This window comes from Amblyomma maculatum, chromosome 9, assembly GCF_055883805.1.
Source record: "Amblyomma maculatum isolate TAMU_Amacu chromosome 9, ASM5588380v1, whole genome shotgun sequence".
NCBI classification, from domain to species: domain Eukaryota; kingdom Metazoa; phylum Arthropoda; class Arachnida; order Ixodida; family Ixodidae; genus Amblyomma; species Amblyomma maculatum.
The window spans coordinates 68,117,526-68,144,195 of record NC_139352.1 but is presented as its reverse complement, the minus strand read 5'-3'; the positions used below and the strand labels follow the sequence as shown (position 1 = coordinate 68,144,195).

The window sequence follows — 26,670 nt, the reverse complement described above, 5'->3', positions numbered from 1 at the left end:
ATTCGGTTCAGCAGCATTGAACCCTTCTCATTTATATGTGGGCTGGTAGCTTACGCTCTCGCGTCATACTCTTAAAAGATGAGCTTAAATGTCTCCAATAATGTAGCACCTTATACTGAAAGAGCGTGATAGGGGAATAATGTAGCAGGCAAAAGAATCTTCCGCCGTTGCTATCGCAATTCAACTCGGGTTAACCAGAGTCAAACCACAACTAATTTTTTCTATTCAAGTTGCGGAGCCTTGCGAAAAAAAAAAAAAAAAAAAAGACAGTTAAGGAACCTGAAAAAATAGGCATATCGGGCGAGTAATTCACGCATGGCGCAAAAATGTCAGACACCCCTTTGTAGCACGTACGATATCGACCCCTTTCATTCAGGGACATATTGCAAGAAGTTACCAGTGACTTTCGATGGCCTCTCTCTGGCGTTGACATCCCGACATTTCTCTGCCTATACGCGACCTATTCGTGTGCTTCTATTTTCGAACATCTCCCCTTATGCCAGGAAGAGTCCCGTGTAATTCACTTTATGCGTGCTCCTGTACGCCGCTAACTCTATATATACACGGGCAAGCACAACTCATTTATTTTACCCGCTGGATCGTAGGAGCCAAAAAAAAAAATAATAATAATTATCGAGCATGCCGCGAACCTAAATATACAGTGACCTAGGCCTTGATGTCACGCAGTCCAGCCAGGTGTACAGACAGCTCTCAGCAATGTTAACCGAAGCGAATCCCATTTTGCACACCTCTAATCCCGTTTCTATTTGTCTTTCTGAGAGTTCCTTTTCGTTCCTCTTTTAGCGATGTGCTTAGTAATGGTGGGAAGTGCATTCAGGCTGTCGTGAGCGGGTCGGTCCGACTATCATATTTCGCCGTGGGCTGTGGTCCTCTGCGGTCGAACCCAGGAGTAGGCGTCAGAATGGGTATACCGAACGCTCCCGCATGGCACAATCGGGCATGCATTTACGTCAGCGATAAAATAAGGCTCCGTTGCTGGGTCGCCAAGCTCCGCTCATTGACTAACGGAATGAAAAAAAGAAGAAAAACAATAAAGAAGAAAAGCAGAAAGAAAAGCAGAAAGAAAAGTGAGAGAGCGGGGAGCATGAACGGTAGTACGTGCAGTGGTGCGGATGGGGGAAGAACTATAAGAGAAAGCATTTCGGGCTCCCGCGGCGACGGAGTCGCCCCGCACGCAACGGCCCGGCGCGCACGTAGGCGTTGAAGCCGCCGCAGCGAGGCGTGACCGTCGGCAGGCCGAACCCCTCTCTTGGCCGCCGTAGTCATCGTCACAGTGGCCTGCTCTCATCCGGCGAAGCGAATTTCCGATGGACGGCGAGCGGCGACCTACACGTCACGAATTCGCCGCAGCTTGTATTAACGTCTTCTCGTGCTCACTCCAACCCCCGCGCCGCGGGAGGCGTCGTGGTCGATGCCTTTGGCCTTTTCCTTTTCTTAGTTTTTCTGTCGCTACGGACACTTTCAGTGTTCACTGTCTTCTCATCAAGCATTGAGCATTTTTTTTTTTATATATTGTGCGGCTTCTCCGCCTCTCCTGAGGCAGCTGGCGGGTAGCAAAGGCAGCAGCAAACGGGCCGATCACGCTGCCTATACACCGGCAATGGCGCCCCGCTGCGGCGGGAGGACGTGAACTGCATGCGCGCTAATAAATATACACACTCCCAACTCTCTTCTACCGCAGACGGTCGTGAAATGCATCGGCAATGTTTTTTTTTTTTTCTTATCTTTTGCTCTCCGCTTCGGCTCGCTTTCGCAGGGTGTCAATATCGTCTTCGTCCCCGCGTTGTCTGCTACTGCTGCTGTTGGGTCTATTGCTTGCTGCTTGTACCCTCTCCTTCTTCGTCCGGATCGGGGTCGGTCGCTTCGCTTTCCGTGGAGGATAAATATGACCGCTAATGTGAGGTCACCGTCGTCTACGATAGCATGGGAGAATGAAGGTCATAAGACATGCCATCGATGTACAAAACCGAACGGAAAGTACGTACGTGCATTGGTGGTGGAGATGCCGAAGGTTCCGTAGCCCGCACCGGTGCAGGATGCACCATCCTGCTGCTCAGGGTACAGAGAAGGGGAAGCCAACTTTCGTGAATGGATCACAAAAAACGCCACTTGTTTTTTTCTTTCTTTTTTTTTTTATCGTGGTCGATTCGTCCAAATTGCTTTTAAATGTAAGAGTGCTGAAAGGCGATACGGTTTTGCGGATAGAAGCAGGTGAGACGGCTTTCGCTCGCTGTAGTCAACTGCGGGGAAAGCTGTGACCTCTCAGCCTTCAGGTCGAGAACTGCTTTTCAAGCAGGTGTGGTCGAAATTTTTTTGTATTTGTTTGGGAATACCGAGAGCGGAGGAATTATAGATGGGCCTGAGAACATGCTAGGGAGTACTATAGGGAATGAATGCCCTTTTCAGACACCGACTTCTTTTTTTGTGGTCACGTTAATATGTCAAAGAAAGAAGCATTCGAGGCCGTCAATGTTTTGCTGATAGGAAGGAAAACGCCTTTCCTTCTATCGATTGCATACCCCTTTCTGGTTCCTTAAATCCGTCCACGAGATTTTTGGAACGTACGGCAGAGCCGACGTACTAACCGGTCTCGGTGCAGCCAAGATGCTTCCACCGCACGGCCCGAATTCGGTCAGGTCGAATAAATAGATTCGGCAGCATTTCGATTCGCCTGCTTGTTTCGTAAGTCGATTATCGACCTCGTTGTGCAAGCACAATTCAATGAGAGCGCATAGAATTGCAGAAGACTGGTTACGTAGCCGGTTCGGTAACTATACGCACATGTAGGGGCGCCCGATCCAATGTTGATAGAACAGGAGCCGCCGCATAGAACGCAAGTCTTGCGTTTCGCTCTTTTCGTCATCGATGCACAGAAAAGACTTACAAAGAGGTTTGGCAAGCCTCTTGTAACAACTGTGAATTGCGAAACGATCCACTGCGTAAGCCTGTTTCGAAAGGCTATGTTATAGCTTTCTCTTGTGCACAGTTTTGAACTTAAGGTGGGCGGAGCTCGTTATGTCTGTCAGGGCGCGGTGACTCCGAAAGTTTCTATGATGCAAGGTGACACGACCCGCATCGGCAATTCGATTAAAAAAAAAGGGGGGCGGGGGGGGGGGGGGGGAGGGAAACTCCGCTTATGCCATTATCAGCTCTGCCTTTCCAGTGGCTTATAGCGTCACCTTTGCCATTCGGTCAGGGTAAACGTACTGATGATAAGGAAGAAGCCAGCAATAGTTAATGAAGAAAAAAATAGAATCACGAAAACGAAAAGAACGAGAGGTACTAGAACAGGGTAGAGCATGCTCAAGGATAATATTACAGTATACATAATCAATTACGGGAAAGTAAATTAAACGCTACAGGGTCATTATAAGCTGTTAATTAAAGCTCTTTGACAAGAATGAGGTAATTTGCCTTTGTAATGAAAAGGGCAGTTCTGAAAAATGTATCCAACAAGAGCGAGCTTTATAGCCCTCCATATGAAGGAGAATGTGACGTACGTAGCTTCTCAGACCCAACAGCATCGAAAACATACCGGGATTTTGAATAATCCGTTACTCCGGCTTCCCGCTCTCACGCCTCCTTTCTTTACCCTCACCTTGCCTCTTTCCTCCGCATCCTCCTTTTTTCTATAATAAACTATGGATATTCAACTGGATTAAATGAAGAAAAAAAAAAGAAAGACTGGCTTTTAATGCTCAGCTATACAAGTCCTCAGAGCAAAATGCGTTCAAAGAAGACTTGGCCTTTCGGGCAGCAGCAAAGGGATACCTTAAAAGCAAACTTTCTATACTCCTCGAATTCGGCCAAGACACAAAAAAGAATCACTCCATGTTCGGGCCTGCGGCAACATAATGAAGAGCAACAATTATATGGGAAGGGCTCAGGCAAAAATAATTCTTAGCTGTCTTGCCTGCATATACTTAAAGAAAAAAATAAAGAGAAGGGTTCAACGCAGCTGAACCGAATGTGGAGCGAAAGCATTAGCTGCAGGTCACCGAGCGTTCTTCCTCTTCGTCTCCTTCGTCTTCTTCTTCTCCACCTTCTTTTTCTTCTTCGTCTTCTTGTTCCTCTTCGTCTCCTTCGTATTTTTCTCCTTCTCCTTCGTTTTCTTCTTCTTCGTCGTTTCTTCTGCTTCTTCTTGTGCTTCTTCTTCTTCCTCCTATTCTTCTCGTAGCTACGCCTCTTCACGACGCAGCTGCGGCCACTCGAAGTCTCGCTTTGCCGTAAAAGGTTTCATATACGACACTTTGCTGATGTACCTCAAGGTGCTAACTGTTCTAATCAGCACGACAGGAATGGTTTCCAGAAGAGATGCCTACAAACGACTCTGAAACCTGCCGGTAGCCTTGTTTTCGTCATCCAATCTGCGCTTGTTTTCTGAAATCAGCGGAGACATGAGCCCTAACCTACGCATACGACTACGCTGATAACAGACGTGGGGTCGTTCCCTACACAGTATAATACTTTGTATGTAGTTTATTTATTATTTCTTTGACATGGTGGTCTGAAGCCGAGGAGCTTCTATCCTCAGCCTTGTATATCGTGTGAACGACCGCCCGCAAAACGCAGCGATGCGCGACGCGACCATAAAAGTATGATTATTCGTGTCTGTGTCCATTTACCGCGAACACCGGGTTAACCTTGAAACGTCGTCCGCTGGCCTGTGGCGATCACGTAAATAACCAGGGCTACATAGGCGGGCGACGTGGGCCCTGACAAATCGACGACGTTCGTCCGCCGGTGCCGACGCCGTGAGAGCGGAGAGTGTGTGATGTATATGTTCTCAAGTCACGCGAACGACGAGCAGCTACAACAACGTAGCTGAACAGGGCCACAGAGCTAAGCCTTGCGTGGAGCAGACGACGTACTTGAGTCGTTCGTGAGTTGGCCGGGCCGTCTGCTGCCAACAGGCGGCGCCGCGACAAGATCAGGAAAGGAATGTCGACAGAAGTGCCTGATATCATTTTGCCATTTTCGCCCGGACGTACAGAGTAGACGCTTAATGAGAAAATCTAGACGTTTTGTTTCACCTGATCCGATCTAGGAGGAAGCCGTCGGGGCTGGATAAGGAGCAAGTGGCGGGTATGATCGAGCGGTGTACTTACATAATTTCCCGAAGCCACTCCATAATGTGGCCAAGTTTTACTGTTAAGACGGTTGTTCTCAATCCTACTCGCTCTGCACGTTCCGATTTCTGTCCACCGTGCGTTTTGAAAGCACTTTATTCGAGATGAATCCCACTTTCAGTGGTTGGATGCTTTGGAAGCTTCACTTCCTGTATCGTCTGCTTGTGGAAGCTATGACGTATTTCAGTGAACTCGTTAAAAAGTTCAGAAAAGAAGGCACTTACAAATAGAAGCAATGTATTTACATAAACAAACTCAACATCGGCGAACGTAGCGGACGTGAAATGATTTATATTTACAGAACTAGTATAACTAAACTTCTCTAGTGAACTTTTTCGTTAACCAGAATGGCTACCCTAATCATGTGGTGTAAGTGATGACATCACAACATACATACCCATGGCGGCTGCCCTTGTTACGTGATGACGTCACAACAAGGCTACCCTAGTCATGTGCTAAACATACTCCAATTACTTGACGAGGTCGCAACGTTATACGTGATGTGGTCACGGGGCAACGGCAGAATTTAGACTAAAATGGTGCTGAAATTTGATCACGTGGTGTATCGGACAGACGGACGCGAAATGTTCGAACGAAGGTAGTAAGAGCTGACGATCTTGAAAAAAAAAAGAAAAAGAAAAAAAAAAAGGCGCTGATTTACTTGCACTTCGAAGGTTTAGGTGTGGTTTGATTTATGGGGTTTAGCGCCTCAAAGCGACTCAGGCTATGAGAGACGCCGTAGTGGAGGACTCCATAAATTTCGACCACCAGGGGTTCTTTAACGTGCACTGACATCGCACAGCACACGGGCGCCTTGCTTTTCGCCTCCATAAAACGGCCGCCGCGAGCGGGTACCGAAGATTTAGAAAATTACTTTCTTCGTTTGAAAACCTGATGTGACATCGTCTTGTACGTCCCCGGCTTCGAACTTTCCATTGGCACTAACTACACGCCTGTTACTTAAAAATTGGTGGGTTTAGTTAATTAGCTATATAATTAGAAGTATTGTAGAAGTAAATTAAGTCCTCCGCGGCTGAGAGTTCGTTCCCCCCTATTTCTAGAAGTTCTTGAAAGTGTTCGCCGAAACACCTTTGATGCGTTGAGTGACGTGGCACCACTTTGACCGAGTCAAAACACCGCAGTAAACGTGTCTGTAGCATAGACACCCTTTGTGAAAGGTTCATAACCTAGTGAGTTTGCTTTTAGGCGTCGTATGATCGGGCTCCAACAGCCTTCAGGGTAGGGCGACCCATTCAAGGGGCAGTACCAAAATAAAACCATCGCCGATTTGTAATATTGCGGATTCATTAGAAGTCACATGGTATGGCTCGGAAGAAAGCCCCTTAGAGGCTCCGAATTTTGAATAAAGACTATATTTTCTTTAAGTGTTTCGGTTTGCACAGTATCCCAGAATCTCCCACTTGCGTCCCTTGCTCGTCGTTTACTGCGCGTCAGTTGTTGTTGACCTTGAATGAGACAATGTATTACCCTGTATCATCGTCACAGCCGCAATGGCAGCTTGTAAAATATTACGCACTTCGTTCCTGCGCCCGAAAGAAACCACCGGTTATATGCTCAATCAATGCGGTGCAGAATAATTCGGGCGCTGAGTATGCGTGCACATGAAAGAATTCAGCAGGCAGTAAATACCAATACGAAGCCCTCCACATCTGGGTGGCTCAGAGAAGTTCAAGTGCGAGAAAATTAATCAGTATTTTGCATCGCTTATCACAATATTGAATCATTGACTATTGAATAACAATATTGAATATTGCATCGCTTATCATAATATTGAAAACTGAATCACAATATGAATTTTTAATACCAATACGAAGCCCTTCACATCTGGATGGTTCGGAGAAGCTCAGGTGCGAGCAAATGAATAAATATTTTGCACCGCTTATCACAATCATCAGCCAAGCTACATCTAATGCAGGAAAACGGCGTGTCGGATTGATCTCTTATTAACCCTGTCCGATCGATCGCTAGCTGAAGCTGCGATATTATCACTTGCTTGTTAATCTTTTCTCTAAGTCTCTGTAGCCCCCTGCTGCGCCCACCTTCGACTAAATTACCCTAAGCAACTATTTGTTATCTGATCCAGGCGTTGCGTGTTCTATTCCTGTCCATTTCCTTCGGTATTTCAGCTTGAATATCTTTATTGCTAACGCCCCTTCATCCTTGACCAGCTCTGGTCGCTTCACCTCCTTTAACATCGCTCCACAATTATTTCCCTATAGGCCCGCTGTGCTGCAATTCTAAGCCCTTTTACACCAACCACGCACAAAGCTTCTCATTCATCCGTTCTAATAATCTGCAGCGATCTTGTTTGGATCTTAACCCACAGTCGCTGTTAGCTGTTAACGATTACCGGTTCCCAGGTCGTGGCTCGACAAGAGGCCGACGACCTGCTGCGATTCTGCGAATCGAGCGACCTCCCGCGCAGTCGGAAATCTCAAAACAACGCCTCGCTCTCGAGCATCCTTCCAGTCAAGTAGTCTCCGGTACACTTTACGACGTGTGAGGTTCCACCCGCCGCGCGACACGTAACAGATGCAGATAGACCCGAGGGTGAGACAAGAGGGAAGAAAAAAAAAGAAGATTGAATAAAGTGGAAGGACGAACGAACAAATAGACAGAAGGGGCGAGCGAGACGGAAGCCCGTGTCCTGCGTAGCAAATCCGTGTCTCGAGCGCGCGATAACCCTTTTCGGGGGCACACCTTCAGTGCATCTGAGAAGGAAGAGGGCACGCAGAGAGGGGGGTAGAGGGGCTCTTTAATTGGCGTGGGAACCGCTGGGTGTCGCTGCAATGCCGCCGTCAGTTTTAGCCATCCGTTTTCGGACCCGGAGAGGAAACGAAGGAGCGCGACGCTTGTTTTGCACACCGGAGCGAAATGAGAAAGGTAAGGCGGAGGAGAGAGAAATAGCGCTTCCCTTTCCAACTAGTCACTTCCTTCTCTCTCCTAGGTAACCCGTCGTACGAGGCCCGATTATGGAACGGCGGGCACTGTCCTTGAAAGGAAGAGAAACAAAAGACGCAGCGACCGAACCTTTTCCGGCCACTTTGGGAAGGGATGGGCCCTAAAGGCAATGCGTGCGCTGGTGGATCCCCTCAGTCAAACGATGATATGTGGCGGCGAGTCCCAGAGAAAGTCAATCGTCGCCGGAAGGTGGGTACCGCGTTTTCCCGGCGTATAACGTGCGTGCGCCGATGCAGACAAATGAACATCGCTAACAATTACTCCCCCCCCCCCCCCCCCCCCCCCCCATTCTTCTTTATTTTCGACCTAAAATTCCTTAACCTTTCTCTCTCTTCCGAGAGCATATGCCTGCTTCCGAGCAAGCGGTCTGGCTGAGCTCATACTCCCGAGTTCGACCCTTTACCAGATTCGAAGAGCTCATCGATTGATTTCAGCAGCGCAGCCATTTCACTTGGAATGGATATCGCATTCCCGCAGGACGCGGCGGACGTCTTCGTTCGCGTCACCACGTCAACTGTGGCTGGCTGCATATCTCGCTGGAGTTGTGTAAACAAATTTGCAGGACAAAAAAAAAAAAAAGAGCAGTTACATTCACACAAGAAAAAATAATGAGAAGGGTTCAACGCTGCTGAACCGAATGCGGAGCGAAAGCATTAGCTGCGGGTGACCGAGTGTTCTTCCTCTTCATCTTCGCCGTCTTATTCTTCGTCGTCTCTGCTTCTTCGTATCCTTCTTCGTCGCCTTCTTCTTCTCTTCTTCTCCGTCGTTTTCTTCTTTCGTCGTCTTCTTCTTCGTCGTCGCCTTCTTCTTTCTCTTCTTCTTCGTTGTCTTCTGCTTCTTCTTCTCGTAGCTACGCCTCTTCACGACGTAGCACTCTCTTCACGACGTAGCTACGGCCACCCGAGGTCTTGAAAACCTACCGCAGTGTACTTTCGCTACAAAAAATAAAAAAATAAAAATACTCTCTGTCTGAGTAGAGTCAGCGTTAGCCTGATAAAATTCGGGTGGAAACAATGCTCGGTGGCAAATTTTAACTTAGAACCCTCCCGTACGATGATTCGAACTTTCTTCGACATGCAATCAATTCATTTCGTCCCTCATGGGCGATACACGTATCCATCATGGGGCAGTTACAGTAAGCTCCCTCTCCTGACACCGCTATTACTATACCTGATTATTAGCGAAAGTAAACGATTTTGTGAGTTGGTTTGTGGACTAATTAGGTATTACTGTGGTCTGTTTTTTACATTATGACGCCTGCAAGAAGCATAAAACAGCTAATTGCTTAAAATCGCCTATTCGTCGCACAATTCAATGCTCTCGAAGTCCGCTGTTACCATTGGTATAAAGGGGCCTTTAAAGATTTGCCTCTACCACCACATGAATATTCCCGTACTTAGTACTGAAAGCAGAAATCAGTATAGCATGGTCATCACTGTCCGGAAATTAACGACATCGGATAACGGGAAGGGAGCCGAACCCTGCTTCCTTCTCTGAAGAGGGCTGGGATGTCACATGTCGTTCCCTGGAAGCCTTCTCTCATATCTCCCACCTTACAAAATAGGCTTCCATACCTGCAGCTTTAGCTTTGGTACGGCGCATTGGGAGCCCCTTTGTGCGTACAACAGATTTCATGGCTGAGCTGGACCACGAAGATGAAACTTTTGACACCTTGGTATTTTAAAGTCGATTGATTGATTCATTCATTCATTCATCCGTTCATTATTAATTCATTCGTTCATTCATTCACCCATTAACTCTTACGTCACGAATGAATGAATGAATCACAAATCTTTATTCAGGAATATATTTTTCCAAGCATTCGTTAATCGGTTTTTGTTCAAGCAACTCAGTAATGCACAATATTTTGGATTAATTTCTACACACAGGGATCCCGTACGTAACTTGTCCTGTCGTCGCACAGCCCAGCATTTTTTGCGTTTCGCCCTCATCGAAACCCTGTTGCAAAGGCCAGTATCCCATATTGTGACTTAATTTGGTCCCACAATTTAAATCGCCGTACATATACTGGGACCACTGCGACGCATATACTGTAATTATCATAAGTTATTTCCAGTGGAGTGGAAACCATGAGCGTGAGCGAGGGGCTTCTATTCTGTACTTCATTTCTTTGGGGGCGGGTTAGGGGGAAGGGGGGGAGGGGATATTAAAGCACAGTTATTAACTTGGAAAGTATGCAAGTAGTGTTATTTATTGTTAGACTAAGGAGATGATTCTAGCGCTGCGATCACCAATTGAGCCGCTGCCATGTCATCAGCTGACAATACCGCCTGCTTCCTATGAGCGAGAGAACTCGGTATTCCGTTTTGTATATTCCGGGCAAACGCAGCAGGGACTCGCGAGAGCGGCGCGGAGGCGCAAAAGCGGAGGTTAGGGAGAGTGAAACAGAGGTGAATGAGAATGAGGGAGAGGAGGAAAAGAAAAAGAAACGCGGTGATCGCCCCTGCGATCGTCGATCCCTTGCTTGCTTTGGACGAGCGGCCATTGTTTTCGGTGGCGGACGGAAGCTAAATAGAAAGAAAAAAACAAAGAGATAGCGAGTGGAAGCAGAATGTATGAAGGAACAAAGAAGCAAGGAGGAAAAAGGCTGCCTGCCCCGGTCGAGCAGCAGCAGCAACAACACTGCGCCCGCTTTGCGCAGCGGTGGTGGTGGCGATGGCCACATATCCCGGGCTCTGCCCTGCTGGGCTGGCTTGCATGCGTGTTTTCTGCCCTACCCTGCCTGCCTCCCTCGGTGACTACCCTGTGAAGTTCCCGTCTGACGAGATTCGGCTCCGAGATGATGCGCGCACACCGGATGGGCTTTTTCTTTGCTGCAACGCTGGCAAAGGAAAAAGCGCGGGGGGGGGGGGGGGGGGGGGGGGGAGCTTCAATAACGCCCTCGTAGGTGCATGTTCGCCCAAGGTATGCCCTCCTCCCCCGCGGCCTATAACCCATTCGTATGAACTATGAAGGCACTATGCCCGCCCGTTGGTTGCACTTAGGCCTGTGCACTAGTTTGAAAAGTCGCCACAAACAATTCTAAGCAATTAAAAAGTAGAGTTTATATAGCCGGCTTGCCAGACGACAAGCATCGTCTGTTTTTTCATGACCGCTACCTCTGACATATCACTATGTCGCAAAAGCTCTATTTGTGGGTCGAAAAGTCAATTTTTGAATAATTATGTCTGGCTTGGCTAAACACCTTATGTAGCAGAAGCTTCGTCGGAGAGTAGGGGCTCCATTATAGCCTCTGCTGTCCTGCAGGCCCGGCCGATCAGTCATCGATGAGGAGGGTATACATACTTGCCGGAGGCGCTCTACTGCTGGGACAGCAGCAACAACTGGAAGCCAAGAATGTTTCACAATTTCGTTATTATCGATGCGTACATGGGCATTGCACCTCGTTTTTGTTCGATTGGACTTCACTGCTGGCATAGAAACCTACAACAGCTGTGATCCTCGGATGTCTTGGCCCTTCGCTGTACTGTCCGACTTCAGCTTATTCATAGGCATGTCGACTTCAGCTCTAATTTGCGAAACGCCTCGCACGCGGTTTCCTCCTATTTCGACAGCTAAAGGAAAGCAAAAGGGTATCGTTCGTCTAATGAATGCATACCTGCGAAGTTGACCGTTCGCACTAAGCTCATGGCTGAATAATGCATGCTCTCCGGAATGTTGAAACTCAAGGCCCAAATAACAATCTACTTTCCTGAGTACATTAATCGATTTTTTTTTTTTTAAAGCCTTTCTATAGGCTCAGGGTGAAAATCTCACGTCGGTGAGATTTGTCCGCGAGATGTGTCAGTGAGATTCCGCGAGTGACAGATACGGTGAACTTTTATGCATTCAACGGAACGCTGGTTGTGTTCGATAAAGGGCGCGCCGCTTTGTACCGTGCACATGTGCAGCATCAACGCTCAGGGTTTCGCATTTATCCACTACAGATTCTGCGGCGCTCTCGGATGTTTTTTTTTTAATATTTGCGTTTTGTAAGTAATGTACAGAACTCCCTTGTTCCTCCTTGCTGTCGCTCCCCTGTTTACCTGTCCGGGCTCTCCCCTCCTTGTCCCTTTTCTTTCCGCCAGCCGCAGTTCATGTCCTTGAGATAATTTATGACAGTTACCATGGCCGGCAACATTTTTTTTTTGTCTATTTTTAATAAATCGCTACCAACACCCCTTTTCCAAGCATTGATCTCTGCCAAATAGCTCATATGCTCTGCCACTCAAGCTCTTAAGTCCATGTTCACTGACGTCACGTCACAGCATCTCAGAAATTGACTCTATCCGCACAACCACTGACACCCCAGCTGCAATTCGCTCCAGGAGAGCCTTAATGCCTTCGGTATGATGTGAACAAGTACCAAACGTATATATATATATAACCATGAATTGTTGCAGCATAAAGTGTCATCGCAAACCCGGCTACCTCTACACTAATGCCATTGTACCTCCCTTCGGAGGTTGTTTTCCAGCTAGGGTCGACACACGAGCGGACAGCTTGCAAGCACGCATACCACTCGCTCGTGTTCCCAGCCTGTGCTTGAGCGCGAGACCATTCCTTCCTCTTTTCGTGAGCCGTCCTTGACCCCGTGTCAAAGGCGCCCAAGCGGAGAACCGTGCAGGAGTGCGACCGACGGGCGTGCGTGGCCGGCGCCTTTGGAAGAGATCCGCCGCACGTGATGCCTTCTTCCAAACTGGGATCGCACGGTGCGGTTTCACAGCCGAGCGATACCCACGCCTGCACCAGAAGGCACGTTTCTGCGCGAACTCCTCCGCCCCGCTCCATCCTCGCTCGCCCTGCAGCAGCCGCATCGCGAGAGGCATCTGCCGATTGTATCAGCCGCGCAACGCGTACACATAAAGCGTGGGGGGCGCGGTGCGTTGCTGGGCTTTTAAATTTGAACGCGCCCGGTGCGTGGCCCGGATATATCCCCTCCAACAGCATGGCCGTAATTGAGTGCACTGCGGGAGATGCAGAGGCCGTTACGAGAAGCGTCTTACCCCTCGCAAGCAGCGTACAGTCGGGAGAAAAAGTTGGCATTTTCAAAATGGCTTTGTGTTAAATACGAATGCCATTGATAGAAATGCGGAACTACCGGAAAAAGCGGTCCCACCTCCGCTTGTTTACTCGAAGATTGCTGGAACGACTGATAGGAACTCCATAGGCGGCGCCAGCAGTCTGGTTTTTAAAGAGCAATCGAACTATCAGTTCCAAAATTATAGAGCCGGATTGGTTGCGCATTCTGCTATAGGCTTGCAGAAACTTATGCTCAAAACATGGCGGTTCTCACCCCTCAATTCTGGAGTCTGTGCTGCGATCGTAAGAAAGCAACGGTGGCAAACAGGGGCAACGCATTGGAGAGCAGATCTCATCTCCCGTTGTAGACAGCTATACGTGCTGTGCTAAGCCATTCTTTGATTCTGAATGTTGAGGAACCACTCGCCGCATGCGCGCGTTCTTATACTTGGGCTCAGCCGGCATCGAGCATGCCAGTTTGGTGCCCCTCATCAATTGCGTCATTTGTTGTAGCGACAGCTGAAGTCCCTTACAAGAAGGTTAGTGACAAGTATTGAGGAACCCTGATAGAAGTGGCGTCGTCAAGTTGTATAAACGGTTTTGCATTAGCGCTCTTCTGAAATTTGCTCCATGGGAACTATACAAACTCATTCTCGTAGGCTTGATGCACTGCCAGCTGCTCCGTAGGCGCGGCGGAGATGTGAGCATGTTATTCGTCATTGGGCACGAAGAAAGGGTGGAGGAGATGGCGTACGCATGTTCAGACCGTGCGAAGGGAGATACTGGAATTATTTTCTTCAACCTGACTTCCCTGTGCGCAAGATGGTCCATCGGGGCTGCTTTCGTAGCACTGCGCGGAATTATCGGCGCCTGGTCTCGTACAGTTCCCTCCGACATGAAGGAGAACAAAGGTTGAGTATTCATTCAAGGATTACAGAACGTCGCAAGCGCAATTTTTCTTGTTTCCTAACTAATAACATACTGTTAGCGTAAAATATCCAAAAATTGAGAAGGTTTCAACGCAGCTGAACCGAATGTGGAGCGAAATCATTAGCTGCGGGTGACCGAGCGTTCCTCCTCTTCTTCTTCTTCTCCTTCTTCGCCGTCTTCTTCTTCTTTGTCTTCGCGGCTGTTCAAGGTCATTTGTCGTCGCGGCCACGGCATACGCGACGAGCTCAAACCTGGCGTAATGTTGCTTTCGCAACAAAAGTTATCAAATCACCACATCATTGTGCAAATTGATTGCACCCTTTCATACTGGAGGCACATTTGTGCGAGTGGAAATATAGTATCTCTCATAAGTAATAAGCAAAGTTCGAAAGCGCATGAAATCGTCTTTAGTTTGCTGCTTCATTAATTTACACTGATCTATTTGCGTTACTAAATCAAGGCGCTTGAATGCGCGCAACAACACTTGGTTCGTTCGGGTTTTTCACGTCCTAAAGTGGACCAGGTTGTGAAACATTGCTGTGGCAATCAGGTGACTCTACAGACGCGTAAAGGTAGTCGAATAAGAATATATTCGGAAATCGTCTGTTCCACTTATCCGGAAATTGCTTACTAAATATATCTATCGGCCACCCGGCACTGATTTCTTTATTTCGTTGTCATTGCAGTCAGAGCGTGGTCAGCGTCGTATATAGTAAGCGGAAATGGATTGTTGAGCGCTAGCTCAATTCCTGCGTTGCACATGATGGCACTTGATATCGAATGTTGTAAAGCTGCCTTTGCTGTGTTGCCTTGTTCAGCGTCTTGTGTAAGGCCACATACGATGTTCGCGTCGACAGCGTGAGTGCCCACATGCATGTCCACAAGTAGCTTCATTTTTTGCAAATACCAAGACGTAATCAGGGTTGAGAATAGTCTCCGAGGTAAGAACTGCAAACTGTGGGGTTTAACATCTCAGGCCAACGTATACGCGGACACTTAGGGGCGCCGCAGCTGAGGGCTCTGGATTAGTTCGACCACTTCGGACTGTTTGACATGGCGCAGCTTACGTGTTGGTTTCGTGTTTAACCTCCTCCAAATTTGCAATCGCCGTGACGGGCTGGAACCTGCGACCTTGGGTTCAACAGTCTGCGCCAAAGCCATCGAGCCTCCGCGCGGTTTGTGCAGCTTTTAAGAGGGCCTTTTCTTTCGTTACAAATTAGCGCTGCTTTGCTGAGTTAGTGCTGAGTACGTTTCAATGCAGCACTTACTGTTACATACGTGAAACCTCTTGCCGCCATGTCTTTCATTATTCGGCTGAAAGAGTGGTGCGTAAAGCCGTGGTCATCGACACAACCAGCTAGCTGATTGTCCCTCCCACAAAAGAAAACCTCGGGTGGGTTCTGTTTTTCGCTCTGCGGTTCTTCAACCCCTGCTAACTGATTTCCATCTTTCCCCTCCAGCTCACGAGGAATTCTAAGTATCGCAAGACCGGGGATCGCCACTCGGTCGGTCGGTCGGTCACGGACCATTGTCGACCGAAGCGCTGCAAACAGCGCGTGCAAGTTCGAGGCCACTGGATGCTTACGCACTCTGGACTTCCTCGGCGACGCTTTTGCGACCACATCGCTGCATTTTCTTTTCTTTTCTGCGAAGAGCCGTCTAGCTTCACGAACGACCTTAGAAAACGTTCACGAGTTACAACCTTGGCGACGGCGCGCTCTCGCATGCTGCTATTATAATCGTGACGTGACGCCTACCACTCTTCATATACGAGGAAGCAAGATCACGGCTTCTGGTGCACGTTGCCCTTTGCGCAGGGGCCAGGTGCGGCGGCGGCGACGTTTCGGACAAAAACCCCCGGCGCTGTTTGTCCGGCGCCACGTCGGCCGTGGCGTGCGCGGCGATCAGCCGAGGGCATCGGCGGCGGGACGACGATCTGCACGCTCCGCCGCAACCGTGCAACGTCCGCCCGACAGGATACGCGCGGCGGCCTGCCCGCCCGCTCCTCGCCGCCGGTGCCAGCGACCGACAAACCAGCGACCGCCTGAGCCCCCAACGAACTGCTGCTCTTCACGCTCGCTCGCTTGCTGCTTTCAGAGTGCGCCAATCTTGGACAAGCTGCGCTACACGACTGAATGCAATCTGCGGCACTTGACCGGCACGCAGGTGCAGCTAGTTCCAGTGTTAAAGCGAACAATAAGTTTTTACACAAGAACGAACTTCTTGTTGCTACTTCTGCACTGACTGAAAACGGCTTGCGCAATAGTTATGTGCCCATAGAAAAGCTGTATGGAGAAAAGCTATGCCCGTCACTCGTGTATGTCTTATAAGGTTTGACATCCCGAACCGGCTTCGGCTATGGGGGGCGCTCTTTTAGATGGCGCCGCTTGATCATTGCCAGATATTCACGCACAACGGCATCGCACAGTACCCGGGGCCGCCGTAGCTGAGATCGAACCCAGGTACCCCGGCTCAGTAGTTGAGCGCCCTAACCACTGAACATCGTAGTGATGTTGTTAATCATATTCTAATAGAGAATCGTTGTTCAATGCTTCCAGTGCGTTGTCATCTAAATTGAAGCTCGCTGGTACATGAGGCAAACAGCACCTGGGACGCCGGTTAAAACACTGGCTCCAGCGTTGTTCGCACTCAGTAATGCGCGAACTTCACAAGTAAGGAACGCAGGTGAAGAAATCGTTAGTCCAGTCGGGAGATTAACGGCGCCTAATTGCACTTTGCGGTCAGCCTTTATAAATGGTTGCTCTTCGATTGTGGCAGCGCAGTTGGTCATCAAAGGACTAAACCTTGTGGTGATTCATTCCTTGTGACTTGGGTTGTCCCCTTCGCAACACCCTGGTTCACGCTGAAGGACTTTGGAACGGATAAAGGAAAAGCAAGACGTACACATCACCACGTGCTAGCACTCAAAACCTCACCCGTCACTAGTGTCGTCCGCACGGGCATGCATGGACCCCGACGGACGGGCGCCTTAGAACTGATTTATAAGGTTCGCAAACAATCATAAAACCACTGACAACCGAACCCCGTAGCCTCTGGGGGCTTTATCTTCGGGCTTTTTATTTTACGGTGGGTGCTTGTGTGCTAGTGTCAAACACGTGAGCCACTTGTTTACACCTCGCCACCCGGCCGAGGCAGAACACCACGGCTTGAAGATGGGTCGGCTGTGGAGATTTGTTCCATCGGGTCATCTCCCATGGTCTCCCAGCGAACAAATTACAAGGCATGGTGGGTTTGTATAGGGAAGAAGCAGTCAGGCTCTCAGAACCGCGCAGAACATCTGCTTCATGCTTCCCCGTAGAAAGTCCAGCGACCTCTCGTCGTCCTTGGACCATGGAACATTACCCTCTAGAGACGAAAGCAAACCTCCAATACAATTCGCACGCTGCCTTCGCAGCGTTTTATCTTGATAGCGGACCAGTTCTTGACCCTAATGTAAACATAAATTCAACGCATGTTCATCTCACTTTCAAGTCATCGGCCTAGGTCACATGCTCAGGCAAAGGTCGCCAGCGTGCCGTTCAAACGAGAATCATTTAATTCGTATTTTCTTTAAATACATGGGTGGTAAAAGGAACAGAGCATGTTGATCGAGAGCCACAACAGTAACTAAAAGTGACCTCCGTCGAGAAGGATCGATTAACTGATTGGTTTGATAGATAAAGAACTAAAAGCACTTAACCAAACAAGCTTGATTGATCCCCAGAGCCCAACTACATTTCTTTGAGGTGAACAGTTACGGTTAGCATCCACAAACAGCACCCTTACGACTATTACGGGGTCGTAGCTGTGCAGCTTTCTTTAAGCCTTGTGATGAATAAAAAACAAATACCTGATTCTGAATAAAAACAGAATTCTTTTTATGACTCTGATTAGAGACTGGAGACGAGACCAGCCAATCCGGTCTGTTTAGCGGCCTGCTTGTAAGTCTTGTTTGATCAATTGGCACAGCGCCCTTGTGTAGAATTTGTAGTCCGTTGCTCAAGCCCAAGTGCGAGAAAAAGCTTCAGCGTTACACATTATCATCAGCAGTTTCGCATTAAATATGATGACACGTGTGATTAAGACGAGGAGGTTTTGTTTAGTCACAGCATGTCAGACTTTACAGGTGAACGTCCGCAATCTTAGCATGTTCCGCCACGTAATCGGCTCGCTAACAGATAACTATTGAGATTAATAACCTCATAAAATCCTTCCTTCAAGGATTCTATTCGATGTGTCACAAATGTCTGGTGTAATACCACCGTCGCAGTTCCAGAATAACCTGACGTGTAGGGCAGACTTCAAGATTCCGAGAACCAGTGCGCGACGCTGCGTAGAATGGTTTTTCTGGCTACCTGGCGTTCCTTACTATGCAGCGAGTTATCTACGACACAGCACGAACGCATTTTCTATTTCGAATCTTTCGCCGAGAAGCAGTGACCGTGTCCCCGGCGGTGGCAGCGACCGACAAAACCTCTCGATGCTCGGCTGCCGCTCCCGCCTGCGGTTTCATCTGGCTTGCTGCGCTTGCTGTTGCTGCTTCACCGGCGCGCTGTCAGCACCAGACCGGCTTAAGAAAAGAGTCACGAGTCACCCGGTTAAGCGAAGCGGGCAGAGACGCGTCTGAGCCGAACAGGGCCTCGCGGCTTTTCTGAGAGGCGAGATTTGACGATGCGTCTGCCTGTACACGGGCCGTTGTCCTGTTATGGACTTCGGCGCATTCGTTCGTCGCCGAGACACATTATCCCTGAGCTGAGTGCGAAACGGCGCGGTTTTATTTATGCGCCAGGGAGACGCCCTCCGACAGGCTTCTCGTGCCTTGCACTTTCTCAGAGTACTTTCCCTGGCTTAGTCACTTATTCCCCTGTCGTCTTCCTTTATTGCGATTGCGGCCTGAGAGTGACAGGGCTGGACATAGCCTTTCTCTCATGTGGTCAACGACTCCGAACAGGAGTCTCATACTTCACCTCCACATTATGTATACATCTACCAGATATGCCCCGTGGATTTGACGGCTGGTCATGAAGTAGCTTCAAAGAAAATCTTACTGGGTTTGCTTTTGGCCGTTCGTGACGGGATAAAGCTGACTGTGATCGGACGCACCCTATCTAGGATTTCGTAGTAAGCGCTGGAATGATTTAGCATGCAGTTGGACCAGATTTCTATTTGATAGTTTCGGTGTATTGGGCGTCCTCTGCGTAATCGCAGACTCGGGGTGCAGCCATGCTGATTAATTGATTCAAGCGGTTGTGATTCTGTGCCTACCAACATTTTTTTTTTCTTTTTTTTCTTTTTTTTTTTCTTTTTTTGAGCGGAGCAGTGAAAACAACACATCCGAAGACTTGTGCAGCGAGCTTACTTAAGGAGCCGCTTGGTAAGAGTGAATGGTATTTGTCAGAGATAGCTACGAGCAAAAATTACACCTGTTTTAATGATCCTCGGCCCTTGGTTGAAGAGGATACTAGCTGCTGACCCGTGCCGAGAGAAGTTCGCGTTGACGGACCACTTTAATTGAGCTCTGTGTAGTCCCCAAATGAGACGCGAAGATTCACTGCTTCCAGGCTGTCCTTAGATTTACTAGCCCTTCCCTCCTCCTCATTCATGCCACGTCACGACCTATTTTACCATGCATTAACCACTATGTAACCAGCTGACACAAAATATAATTATTTGGAGAGACATGGACATTTATCCTGCAGTAGATGCAGTTCGGATGGTGACGATGACGCACCGCTCGGTTACACTTAATACACTTATGGCAACACTTGCGAAGTCTTAGTTATAACAAGACAGTAAATCGCATGATGACACCGGTGTCGTGGCCGCAACAGAAGATGCACGTGGTATACAATAGGTAGACCGGTCGCACCCATAAGACATACACAATATACGGGCTTGTATATACATTTCAAAACTAAAGGTGAAATTTTCGGAGCCGGCGGGCAGCGTCACGCAGCTCCGCGGGCCGCATGTTTGAGACTCCTCGCTGTATGCAGCCAAAGTAATGCTGTAAGCGTTAAAGGGAAAGTTGAGCAGAAAATCCGCCTTTACTATCATTGATGTGGGCGAAAAATGAGAGTGGATGACCGAGAGAGAGAGAGAGAGATGACAGAATGGCGCTAGCAGGTACTAGCTGACAGCTGACATTGCCGAGCATTGATTCTTCGAAGGTTTATGCGACGTAACGGGTCCATATGAGGTGACAAGGTTGGTAGTAGTGCCAACTCGTTGATCCGTTGTTCTGGTGCACACTTTTAATGTTCCTTCCTATTTTTAACAAACACGCATGGCTAATCACCTTCATCGGAAACCTGCGCCACTTTTGCGTTTTTGTTGTTGGCATACTGGGACAAGCAAGCTGTCCGCAAGTTTATTACATGCTAGAATAGGACTTCGAGTAATATGCTGCTGATAGCGTTGAAGCCCCACTTCCTGAGATTCTTCGGAATGCTGCATTCAATATGCCTGCTTCCATTTACTTGCTTCCAGGCATTACCCAGCTCTCGCTGACTTCGCTTCCGAGTCTTTAGATGACTTCTATTACAACTATGTTTTCACGCTACTTTCAACATGATCATGGAAGAGCTTCACGATCTTTTCCAAAACAATCAAAACGTGTAATCTTAATACGAATCTCGACACCACGACGCTATCTGCTGGCTTGCTTGCATAAGTATGGCTTAGTAAGAGACAACGCGCAGGACAACGCGAGAACGGGGAGTGGGCAAAGTACGGAAGAGACACACGTACCGCTGACTTGTACATCTCTTCAGGAATACTCAACACCTGCTAATACCAGCGGTGTAGCAACGGTCCCACAACACTTCCTCTTACGACTGCAGGCAGTGAAAGGAAGACAAATGAGGAGGGAAAATTGTACAGGAGTGCACTTAAATCTGCTTACGTGCAGAGCCGCTAGAGCATTGGATATCCATGTCTAGTTCTGATATGAGTTGTACGTTTCGTTGGTTAGTACTGTTGCTTAGTGTCCGTTTCTAATGGGCAAATTCGCACAAAGTCAAATTTTGAAGGTCAAGGGACCAACTATTAGGGGTGACCTACCTACATTTCGAAGTTACCATTGAGTTGGCACATACTATTTGCCAATTTTAATCCAGATTTAAAAGCCACCATTGAGTTGGTGTAGTCAGGCCGATGAGGAGTCCTCCTCCAGGAAGACCGTTTATTTGGTTCATCCTTGCATCCTTGATGGCAAAGATGGCTCTCTTTCCAGCGGTCCAATGGACGGCAGGCTGACCCAATTGGTCCATTCCTTGAATGTAGTCAGGTCATCAAATACCTCTCAGCATACCTCTCAGCCTGGTACCCACATCAGCCCACATCTGCACATCAACGTTCTATCCACAGAGCTGCTGCGGAGCGGCAATGGGCCGCTGGAATCTCGAACAAGCAGGAGCCTCCTCCGCGGGAGCCGGCGCCGCATCAGCAGAGCGAAGCGGAGTGCCGGAGAAGCAACAACGCCAGAGAAAGGAAGGAAGAGAGAAAGAGCGAGGAAGGGAAGCAGCAACACACACGCACGTATGCGCACACACACACATCCGCTTTTCTTTTTCGGCGCAGGGGGAACCAGCAGCAGCCGACCATCCGGCGGCGCTGCCGTTTCTTCGGCTCCGGCTCTGCTGACCTTGATTCCCGCGCCCTCCGGGGTCCTCCTGCTCCGTCTTCGTGCAGCGCTCTCCGGGGCCTGACGAGGGCGTTCCACCCCTCGTCGGCGACGAACGACCCTCACCAGCGGCGGGGCCGAAGAAGCGAGAAGAGGAAGGAGAAGGACCCCCACCGCGAGAAACGGACGAGCCTTCCTTCTCTGCTGGGCCGACTCGGCCGTCGTCTTCTAGTTCGGCGGCGCGCCCAAACCTGCACGCAGGGTGTTGGGGGGGGGGGGGGGGGGGGGGGGGGGCTGCATTGAGCAGTTTCGGCATATGATACGGGGATCTAGTGAAGTTTATGGCGGCCTTTAAATGAGATCATTTCCGGAATGTCGCTCTTCAAGCTGCTTACGTCATGAAGTGAATCTAAAGACAGCTGTGCGGTCCTGTTGGCTCCTGCTACAAACTAACACCGCTGTCTCTGAAAGGTTCCGCTCGTTGAAAGTGGAAGAGACATGTAGATCGGTACATTATTTATTGAGCAATAGAAGAAAAGCGTTTCTGCTCCGATTATACACAACAAGGTCGCAAAATGACGTCCAGGAGAGCAGGTGACATTCAGGACAACCTTAGAATGACGATCAAAGACAAAAGATGAATCCAGCGCGCACAACTTGCGGCCCAAGGTTCCTTGCGTTCAGACAGCTTTCAAAAAATTAAATGTATTATATTTCATTTGACAATATTTCAAACCGTTCGCTTTTAACCTGAAGGCCCGCGGTCTTAGTATAGCTTGATTATCACATCAAGCAGGTAACCAGTGGTTTCAAAAGGTGTAAAAGTGCTCTAACAGTCTCACTTCTCGGCTCGCTGTGAAAAAAGACAGGAAAGTGGATCCGCAGTGAAGATATCTGAACAAAGTTAGACCATGCGATGCTATTCATCATGCATTGAATTTGGTATCAGCACATATTTGACTGCGTTGCGCGGAAACCAGTGGCGTTACTAAGCCCCCCTCCCCTTATGCATTTGTACATCTTCCCGATTGTCCGTTTTAGGGCTTTCACGGCGGACGTAGAATTTTCTTGCGAGGCTGGGACACTTTTTCAAAGCAAGATAAACAAAGACGACCGAAGCAGCACACTCGATGGGACCAGCTATCTCAAATATACAGCCATAGCTGGTCCATAATACGGTGGTCTGAAGTGGTACAGCCAACTCAGCCTGGCGCTTCGTTGTATTTTCTTGTTCGAGATAAATGAAGGGGAAATGAGGGTACTCGTTATAATACATGAAGGAAAGAAGCCGACAGTTGGCGAGGCCAAGGAAAGCATTGGGGATTGTACTTTGTCTTTTTTTTTTAATTTTTACTTCATAATCACGTAAATTAGTAATGTAATGTATTTAGGGGAAATATAAATAAACACAAAGTAGAAAGAAAAACAACGTGCCGATGATGGAAACCGAACCCACGACCTCCGAATAACGCGTCCGGTGCTCTTCCAACTTAGCTACATCGGCCGCTGTCCCCCCTGCTACTTTCTTGGGTATTAATGTTGTCTGTATACGAACCTTGAGAGTGTTCACCGGCGCCACCCTCAACTATAGCGGTGGACGTGGAACGTCCTGTGTTACCGCCAGCGTCACGTAGAACGTGATCACGAGTGAGGGCGAAAGCTGTGCTAGAACCCTCTTACGCTACCTATGGCTTCAAGACTGCCAGAACCGAGACCCCCGTAAGCTACAAGCAGATCAATTAAGGGGAAATGAGGGTACTCGTTATAATACATGAAGGAAAAAAGCCGACAGTTGGCGAGGCCAAGGAAAGCATTGGGGATTGTACTTTGTCTTTTTTTTTTTTAATTTTTACTTCATAATCACGTAAATTAGTAATGTAATGTGTTTAGGGTTCGGTTCCCACCATCGGCACGTTGTTTTTCTTTCTACTTTGTGTTTATTTATCTTTCCCCTAAACACATTACATTGCTAATTTACGTGATTATGAAGTAAAAATAAAAAAAAAGACAAAGTACAATCCCCAATGCTTTCCTTGGCCTCGCCGACTGTCGGCTTCTTTCCTTCTTGTTCCAGATAGTCATTTAACAGGGTGAACCGCCGAGGACCTTCCCCCCCCCCCCCCCCCCCCGGTCATCTTCGGTGTGTCGGTGGCCCAGGAGGGCCGAAAAAGACACGAAGCAATAATATATGTACACAATACAAGTCGAGCAATTTCTTTTTGAAGGCAGAAGTGCGAGAAATGGAGAACAGTAAAAAACTGCAGAACAGAACACCGAAAAAAATAAATAAGATGCAACGGAAGGTCCAGGTGATGGTGTTTATTTCATCACTGGTTGAATGACAAGCAGGATGCATCCATTCAACTTTAAATGGGATGGCGAAGGAAACTTGTAGCACAGATTTATTTGCTTATTACACCACATAGTGTACCTTTGAACGCAACAAATCCAATGAACCGCGACCTATATTTGACCACTCCAGCGCTTCCACTTCGTATCAGGTCACCATTACTAGCAGTGGTATAGCTTTCTTGCTGTTAGCGAACGGAATGAATGGTGTCGGATAAAAAAAAAAAAACTCTGATAAATATCTCGCATGCAACGGCGCTTTCTTCTGTAAACGACAAGGGTGTATATAATCTGTAGCATACCTATGACAATTCATCATCTCCGAGGGGCATTTTAGCAGGAAATGGAAGTTAACAATGAAAGTCTATTGGGTTTAGTTTCTTCGGGGAGAAATGACTGTCGACAAGCATAAATGTGTCATTTGGTCCTCAAGGTCCATGGTGTATATATTGTTCCGGGGATTATAACGCTTTCCTGGTGACGGCGAACCGATACTATTTTGTAAATTGAGTGTCCTAGAAAAGCGGCACACTGCTACACATTAAACCAACCGAAGCAAAAGCCACATTAAGTATAATTATGCCTATGTCGCCTATTCTCCGCTTACAGTTACTTTTGCTGTTCATGAGTGGCGCTACTATTCAAATTATAATATTTTTAGATAAATATAAAGTGATTATGGAATTATGGAATAAAAACGAAATAGAGCTGTGATAACGCTATGTAATCCAAGCCATGTTTTTGCCCTTCTAAAATAAAACGCACTTGACCGCCTGTCCGGTCGACACTGCCCCTCCGTTGATATGCTATATGCTATGCACGCTTGAGACTTCCGAGTTGTGGAAAGACGAAGAAGGAAATGAAGACAACCTACCTATAGGGAAAAAGAAGATGAGGCAGTCAAGGCAGGGTGAGGGGGGAAGGTGTGTTACATATACTCAGTGTTTCGTAGTTTTCCGCTCCGTAGAAGCCTCAAGTGGTGCAGAACCAAGTGGCGGGGACGGAAATTCGCCTTCTTTCATGCATGTCTGTCTTCTTTCAGCGAGTTTGCGAAGGCTTTCTCAGATCACTGTTACACGGCAAAGCAAGGTAGTGATTTTGTCCTACACTTCTATACAACGTTTCTGTTCGGACAGGATGAGTTTGGGGCGAAAGAGAGGCAAGGTACATCCATCTCCTGCACCGAGGCTTCCTAACAAAGGAACCTTGGCGACAACAAAGAAAAAGTATTTGGGTATAAAAAGGCAATGAATGAAGCCGTAAGTTCCGTGAGAAAGATAGCTTAACGTAAAAAAAGAAAGGGAATGATATGCTTCAAGGCATACGCTTCAGTGCGTCCAGGTTATTTCCACGTTATCTGGCTTTCCGTGTTGTCATCCGAGCTCTTTCGGAAATATGCCGCAATCGTATTTGTGGGTCGCTCTTCGGGAGAGCAGTAAGGGTTGTGTCCAAATTTGAACCATGCATTTTGTAGGTATATTTTAGTGCGAAAAGGCTGATACGATATTCAGAGCCCAGGTAAAAAAAATTGCTTGTGTTGGTTGCCTTAGCGACTGTGACGCCAGCCGATGTTGGGCCGCCGAAGCGACGAGTGGGACGACGGCACGCTCTGCAGATGCCCTGTGGCAGGGCGGCCCCTCCCATCTATCGCTTCTGTTGCACGGGGCGCCTGATATCACCTTTTTCGCATCAGAATATGACGCAACTCTTCTTCGCGTAGCGTTCAAGATGGTGTCACACCATTTCGCCTCCGATTTAGCATCCATCTGTTAGCCAAGTTGGAAGCTATAGTTAGTGATAGAGAGCCTAACTGAAGACGTACAGTGTCAAACACACTTAGCGTGAACATTTCTCCGCGTGAACATTTCTCCGCGTGACCACGCACTTGTTTTGCCACGTTGCGCATAACCCGGTCACGAATCAATTGCTGAGTGGCGTTGATTACGGGGACTTCGAAGCGGATGCTTCGTGTTGTACGTCATTCATTTAGCTTGGGCGCAGTGAAGCTCAGCATGTGCATTGGCTGCCACGCGGAGCCGTGTTCCCGCTAGGTGTGATTGACACTGTACGTACCTCTACTTGTATGTCTTGCAATAGCGACATTTAACACTTTACCAAACTGTGTCAGTCTCTCAACTCTAGACAGCAAATCAAATGATGCCAAGCAGTGCACTTGGATGTCTTATTGAGTTTAGGCGGAGTCAAGCAAATGCAATTTTTTTTTTTCCATAAAAATCCTGGTTCATCCTGTAAAATTTCTTGCTTGGTCAGACTCCACAGCTCCCTCCCTCAATCGTACACCAATGGCATATTCTTGTACCTAGAGGCCCCATTAGAAACCAAGATTTACTGTTGCACTTCGGGTAGTGTTCGCTTAAATCTTTTAGGAATACCCGGGAAAACATTCAGAAGAGGCCAAGTCAAATGAATAAATCATGTCGGGCTAAAGTTCGTCCCCCAGAGGCTTTCGACTTAACCGATCTCGGCGAGAGGTTGACCAGTAAGGTTGGGCCAAGGTACGCGATGGCACTGACCTTACATTTGCCGTCCTACTATAAGACACGGGAAAAAACTGGCGATGGTTATCTCTGTTACACCGATTAATACAAGCTG

At 48.1% G+C, this 26,670-nt stretch overlaps 1 long non-coding RNA gene across 1 annotated transcript in view; it reads left to right on the top strand.

Annotated features, from left to right (window-relative positions):
• The window catches only part of LOC146179297 (uncharacterized), a 625,697-nt gene that overhangs the window by 26,355 nt on the left and 572,672 nt on the right, over positions 1-26,670 (top strand). The window lies entirely within an intron of this gene.